Source organism: Dama dama, chromosome 9, assembly GCF_033118175.1.
Source record: "Dama dama isolate Ldn47 chromosome 9, ASM3311817v1, whole genome shotgun sequence".
In the NCBI taxonomy this organism is placed as follows: domain Eukaryota; kingdom Metazoa; phylum Chordata; class Mammalia; order Artiodactyla; family Cervidae; genus Dama; species Dama dama.
In genome coordinates, this window is record NC_083689.1 from 70,692,039 (window position 1) to 70,698,249 (window position 6,211).

Consider the following 6,211-nt stretch of genomic DNA (forward strand, 5'->3'; position numbering starts at 1 on the left):
TAATGCAAGAAATCACAATCTTGTAAAATAGGCCAAATGCAAGTAACAGAGCTAGTAGCAGCACTAGGATCATAAGTAAATATTCAGGCCAAGAGTTTCAATTAGGTGTGATCCAGTATATTACCAGCTCATCTGACTCAATCTGTCCTGTACAAATCACTGTCTTAAAGGTAATGAAATACTTGTATTGTTCACAAGGCATCCAGCCTAATTCCCTAGTGTTATTAGGCTGATTATCCTTAGTTTAACTATTCCCAATGTAAGGGAGCTTTTAAGCTTAAATAATTTAAATAATCTGGTGGGAGTCATATAAATCCACCCTGTAACTGAAGGAGGGTCCCTCCTAATAATAAGGAAGTTATATTTGCTGACTGAAATTTAGTTTGTTATTATTGAGCTTCAGTAACATTAAAAGAAAATTCATATTATAACCATGGTCAGAGAAAGCACCACTGATTGGCCAAGTGAGGGAGTTCTATCTAGGAATATCAATAGTTGCCCAAACAGAACTATAGCTTTCTTCTGGAATCAATTTCCTAAGGGTCATCCAATTAGACCTGTGGAGAGGAGAAATCCACCAAGGTAACCCAGAAGTACTAGATTAGGTAACTGATCATAAGCCTAACAATTGGATTAATTTTTAAACTCTGTGTAAGACTTATACCATGATAAAAAAAAAAAAAACATGCATTTATGAAAAGGTACAAGAAATTATCAAGAATAATTATAATATATAATTATATCCATATTTCTATAATTATATAACATGACATTATTATCTAATGTAACTATTATGCTGAAAACACTATAACTAATCATACAGGTCAGAGCGGGAATCTAGGGATAGCTGTCCACTTCTGATGTCTTCTCTTTGTCTTGGTGTGAGTGTAGTTTCTCCTCTGTTTGAACTTTTTTTTAAGGTGAGTCTAAGGGCTCCAGTGCAAGAACTCTTTCTAAGTGGAAAATACAAATCCATAAGTCAATTTCTTTCCTTTGTTCTGTGCACCAGTTAATCAAGAATACCTAACAAGTGTCCTTTGATCGAGGTTGGAGACAGTCCTTTAAATTATGCCTTTCCAACATGCATAATCTTCTGGTTATACCTCATGGGGCATCTGATATTCATCCAAAGACAAATTACAGTGATACGCTTCAGAAACAAACGTAGAGTGTCCTTTTAATAATAAATTAAACTTTACAATAATGTAACCTAACAACAGGGGTCTATCTCGGAAGTGAGTCTTGGGCAGTACATACAGACCTAAATTAACAATACTAGAATTTAATATCCATATATGTAATTTTCTCTCTAAAATTATGCTGACATCTATCAAATATAGGCAAATTAAGAGTAATTTTTTTGCAAAAATAAGTCTGCTTTCAGTAAACTTGGCCTGATTACTTATATAAGTGTAATTGATCATACAATCTTTTTAAAAATTGGTTTAGATGGAACTTTTTATTAAGAATCTCAGATTGAATTTTTAAAAGGCTTCTTTCTTTAGGCGAGAAAAGTCATCCCAAGGGCATGCCATCAGATCCTACCTGTGATACCTATAGATCTGGATTAATTTCTCTCTTTTCAGTGTTCCAGAGTGTCTTCAGATTCCTACAACTGTCAGGAGGTGGACTTTTTTTTTTACTTGATAAGTCTGCTAGCAAACTAAGAGTTTACAATTTTGGAGCGATCAGGTAGAAAGAAAAGATAAATGTTTCAATTTTCCTTACAAAGGTATCACTAACCAAATTGCTGTAAGTCATAATTAGTTTAAGGGGAAAGGTTTCCTTATATCTGGAAAACAAATTAACAAGCAGTAATATCTCAGACCAGAAAAACCATAAAATCTGTAACAATGTTCATTAGTTTACTCAGTCCTATGCAACTAATTCTTGATCTTTTGTTAACAGTTTTATAAAGCTTTTAAAAGCCTGCACTTGTCAAAAATCCTTTCTGTGAATTTTCTTGAAAATCAAGCATTTTTTGCAAAGGCATTGGGATCAAACAGCAACTGTCTGTGAACAACAAAGATTTTTAAAGACATGGTTAAAGATCCGATTGTGATGTAATTGACAAACTTTTATACTCCTGTGACATAACATTTTAAGATAATAATCAGAATTAAGACTGATAACATTTTACTATGACATACCAGATTCTTAGGAATTCCAATAATTTCTACAGTATCTAAAACATGTCCCCATACAATATAGCCTAAGGATGTTTATCACCATCCGTTTGAAATGCTTCCCATGCAATTTAACATACTATATAAGCCTAGTTAGTCTAATATTTTAATCTTTGCTAAAGAGAGAAAACAATTCCCTTAGGTGCTTCAGGACCTTCTGGAAAATCTCAAAGTAAGCTAAAGGTCAAATGAACTTCAAGTAGAATTTGATCTCTGGCAAGTTTGCCAAAAATATCAAAAGGCTTTAAAAAAACACTTGGTCAGGTGGCATCAGAGATCACTGTGAAATACTTATTCACTTAGCCAAGAAACAATAAAATATTTCAAAGGCAAATACAGAAAGTTATAAAAAAATTACTTAAAATACAAAGAAAATTAACAATCTGTTACAAAAAGCAGATCAATATTCTTAAGAAAATTCTCCCCTCTTAATAGAGAGAAACCAAATTCAGGTTTTGTACCATTTTGCCTTTAATATTGAAAATCATTTGCCCAAATAATTAATTCTAACCTTAGTTCTGCCCAAACATAAAATCCTTTCTAAATTTTCATTTTTCCTCTCAACCCTACACATTTCTATACTTATAATAATCTGTGTCTTCTTTCCTATTTAGAAATAGCTAGCATTAGATTTCTTTTTCCTTAATAAATGCATTTTTATTTCATATATCTTCTTCTTACTTGCATACAAAGCTGTATTCCATATTACCTTTATAGTCTAATTAATTAGAATTATCAAATTTTTAAAAATATTTATTTATTTAACTGTATTGAGTCTTCATTGGGGCATGCAGGATCTTTAGTTACAGCATGCAAGCTTTTAGTTGGGGCACATGGGGTCTAGTTCCCTGACCAGGGATCAAACCCAGGCCCTTGCATTGAAAGCACAGAGTCTTAATCACTGAACTGCCAGAGAAGTCCTGAATTATCCACTTTCAAAAACCTTAATCTCTAGTGAAAACAGAGAAGCAAGAAACTACATACTGTCTTTTACTTTAGCATCCCATAGATTGGCAAACTTGAAATACTATTTATATAAACTCAACATGAAGAAAATAAGATCATTCAAAATTGGGAAAGGAGTACATCAAGGCTGTATATTGTCACCCTGCTTATTTAACTTACATGCAGAGTACATCATGAGAAATGCTGGACTGGATGAAGCACAAGCTGGAATCAAGATTGCCAAGTGAAATATCAACAACTTCAGATAGGTTAATGATAACATTTTAATGGCAGAAAGCAAAGAGAAACTGAAGAGCCTCTTGATCAAAGTGAAAGAGAGTGAAAAAGCCAGCTTAAAACTCAGTGTTCGAAAAATGAAGATCGTGGCATCTGGTCCAATCACTTGATGGCAAATAGTTGGGGAAACAATGGAAACAGTGACAGACTTTATTTTCTTAGGCTCCAAACTCACTGCAGATGGTGACTACAGCCATGAAATTATAAGACACTTGTTCCTTGGAAGAAAAGCTATAACCAACCTAGACAGCATATTCAAAAACAGAGACATTACTTTGACAAAAAAGGTCCATCTAGTTAAAGCTATGGTTTTTCCAGTGGTCATGTATAGATGTGAGAGTTGGACCATAAAGAAAGTTGACCACCAAAGAATTGATGCTTTTGAACTGCAGTGTTGGAGAAGACTCTTGAGAGTCCTTTGAACATCAAGGAGATCCAACCAGTGAATCCTAAAGGAAATCAGTCCTGAATATTCAATCGAAGGACTCATGCTGAAGCTGAAGCTCCAATACTTTCGCCACCTGATGTGAAGAACTGACTCGTTAGAAATGGCTCTGATGCTGGGAAAGATTGAGGACTGGAGGAGAAGGGGACGACAGAGGATGAGATGGTTAGATAGCATCACCAACTCAATGGACATGAATTTTAGCAAACTCCAGGAGATAGTGAAGGACAGGGAGGCATGGTGTACTGAAGTTATGGGGTCACAAAGAGTTGGCCTAGACTTAGTGACTAAACAACATAATTTCTAAAATACGTGTGCTTTCTTAGAGAAAATGTTGCAATATGGCACCAAATGTATTTATTAATAGTCCTGAATCTTTAGTTTCTCTGCAAAATGATGTCTACATTCACTAATTAATGTGGACAAGGCTCTGTGATGTGCAGTGAGTGTACAATCCCATAAGACTGAATTTTCTGACAAGCTGTCTACCACGGGAGCCCCCACTACGTTCTCAAGGCTCCCAAACAGCACAATGGAGTTTTTCAATTTGAGCTATTCAACAGTTGCTACTCTAGAATCAACTTTGTGACCCCTTGAAGATACATGACCAGTTGAGGGATAAGGCTCAGGCAGCAAACATGAATTTCCAGCTGCTTACTCCACAGGAAATGAAGCCCCAGTGCAGGCACAGAGAATGAGAGGATCAGACTCACCTTTGAGAAGGAATGCAGCGGCCACTATGGTGAGAAGCGTGAGGACCTATCTGGAAGCTACTGCAATATTTCTGTCTGGGGGTGCTTCAGTCTGAAGAAGGCCTTGGTTGGAGGAGGCCCAAGTCTTAGAGCTTCCTTGACCTACTTGAACACAAGCTCCCTCCTGTTGCTGGGCCTTCACACATGCTGTGTCCTGAACTACTTGCTAAAAATCAACCCTTCCATAAAACCAAGACGTATGATTGTATGTCTTTAACAGAGGAGAGGAGGGAGAGCAGCTCAGGCCCTGGTTGTTTCAACACAGGACCAGCAGGGCTTCCTGCAGAGTGTGGAGTAACAGCCTAAAAATGACTCCAAGCGATGTGGCCTGAGCAACTGGAAAGCCTGGAGGTGCCACCAAATGAGATGGGGTAGCTGTGTGTAACAGTTGGGAGGAAATATTGTGGACTTCAGACATGTTGTGTTTGAGATTTCTCAGACACCCAAGTGAAAACTGTTCAGGAGAGACGATCTGGGCTGAAAATACTTATTTGAGAGACATCAGCATAGAAATGGGATTTTAAAGCCATGAACCAGAGTTGATGCTCAGGGAGTGTCCTTGGCTTAGAGACTAGGGCCTGGGGCCTTGTGCAAAAGGTGGAGGTGGAAGAGGCATGACCACACACATAGAAACAAGCCAGTGAAGCAGGAGGAAAAGTAAAAAGTAAAGGGGATCCTAGTGCAGCCAAGTGAAACAAATGCATTAACAAAAAGGCAATGATCATGAATCAAATGCCACAAAGGAAAGAAATGAGATTTGCCTATAGGACAGAGCAAGCTGGAGATCATTAAAGACCTTCATAAAAGCAGTTTCAGTAAAGAATAACTAAATGACTATTCACTTTCACAATCTATGTTACATCTCAAGAAAAGTGTTTACGAAGAAAGGGAAAATCAAAAGAGAACTAAAAATTGAAGCCAGGGAACTCTTTCAAGGAATTTTGTGACAAAAAATAAAAGGAAGGGGGAGTTTGGAGTAGGGTTAAGAGAAAGATGATAAAAATAACAGCATGTTTGTATGATCCGGAGACGAATGAGTGGAAGAATTGATTTGGGCAAGGAAAAAATTCATGGAGTAATAGAGGGACAGAATTCACTGTCCAATTAGGGGATTCTACTTAGACATGACTGGAGATAGCACATCTTCAAGAGCAAATGGATGAGGGACTCAAACATGACCATTTGGAAGTGCTGAGGTGCCACTAGAAACCAAGGGGTCATGAAAGCAAGACCAGCCCAGGAGGCCAATGCTCTCCAGCTATCTGCAATTGCCAACTATGAGGAAGAACTCACATCAGAGGATAGCTATTTTTTAAATCTTCTCCAGTATTTAAATAATCCCAACAAGGGACCTGCAAAAAGCCAGAAGAAAATATCAGGCTTCCCCTTTACATTTTAGAAATATTTGACTTTACAAACCACAGATTGATGAACAAAATTGTTCACAGAGATACACATACTCCTTCTCATTTCCTTTATACTATATAACACCCATCTAACAGATAAGGAGAGACTCAGCAATGGGATGTATTGACTCTAACTCACACAGCTTCTGTTTGTTTGTTTATTTGTTTGTTCCCCTTGCC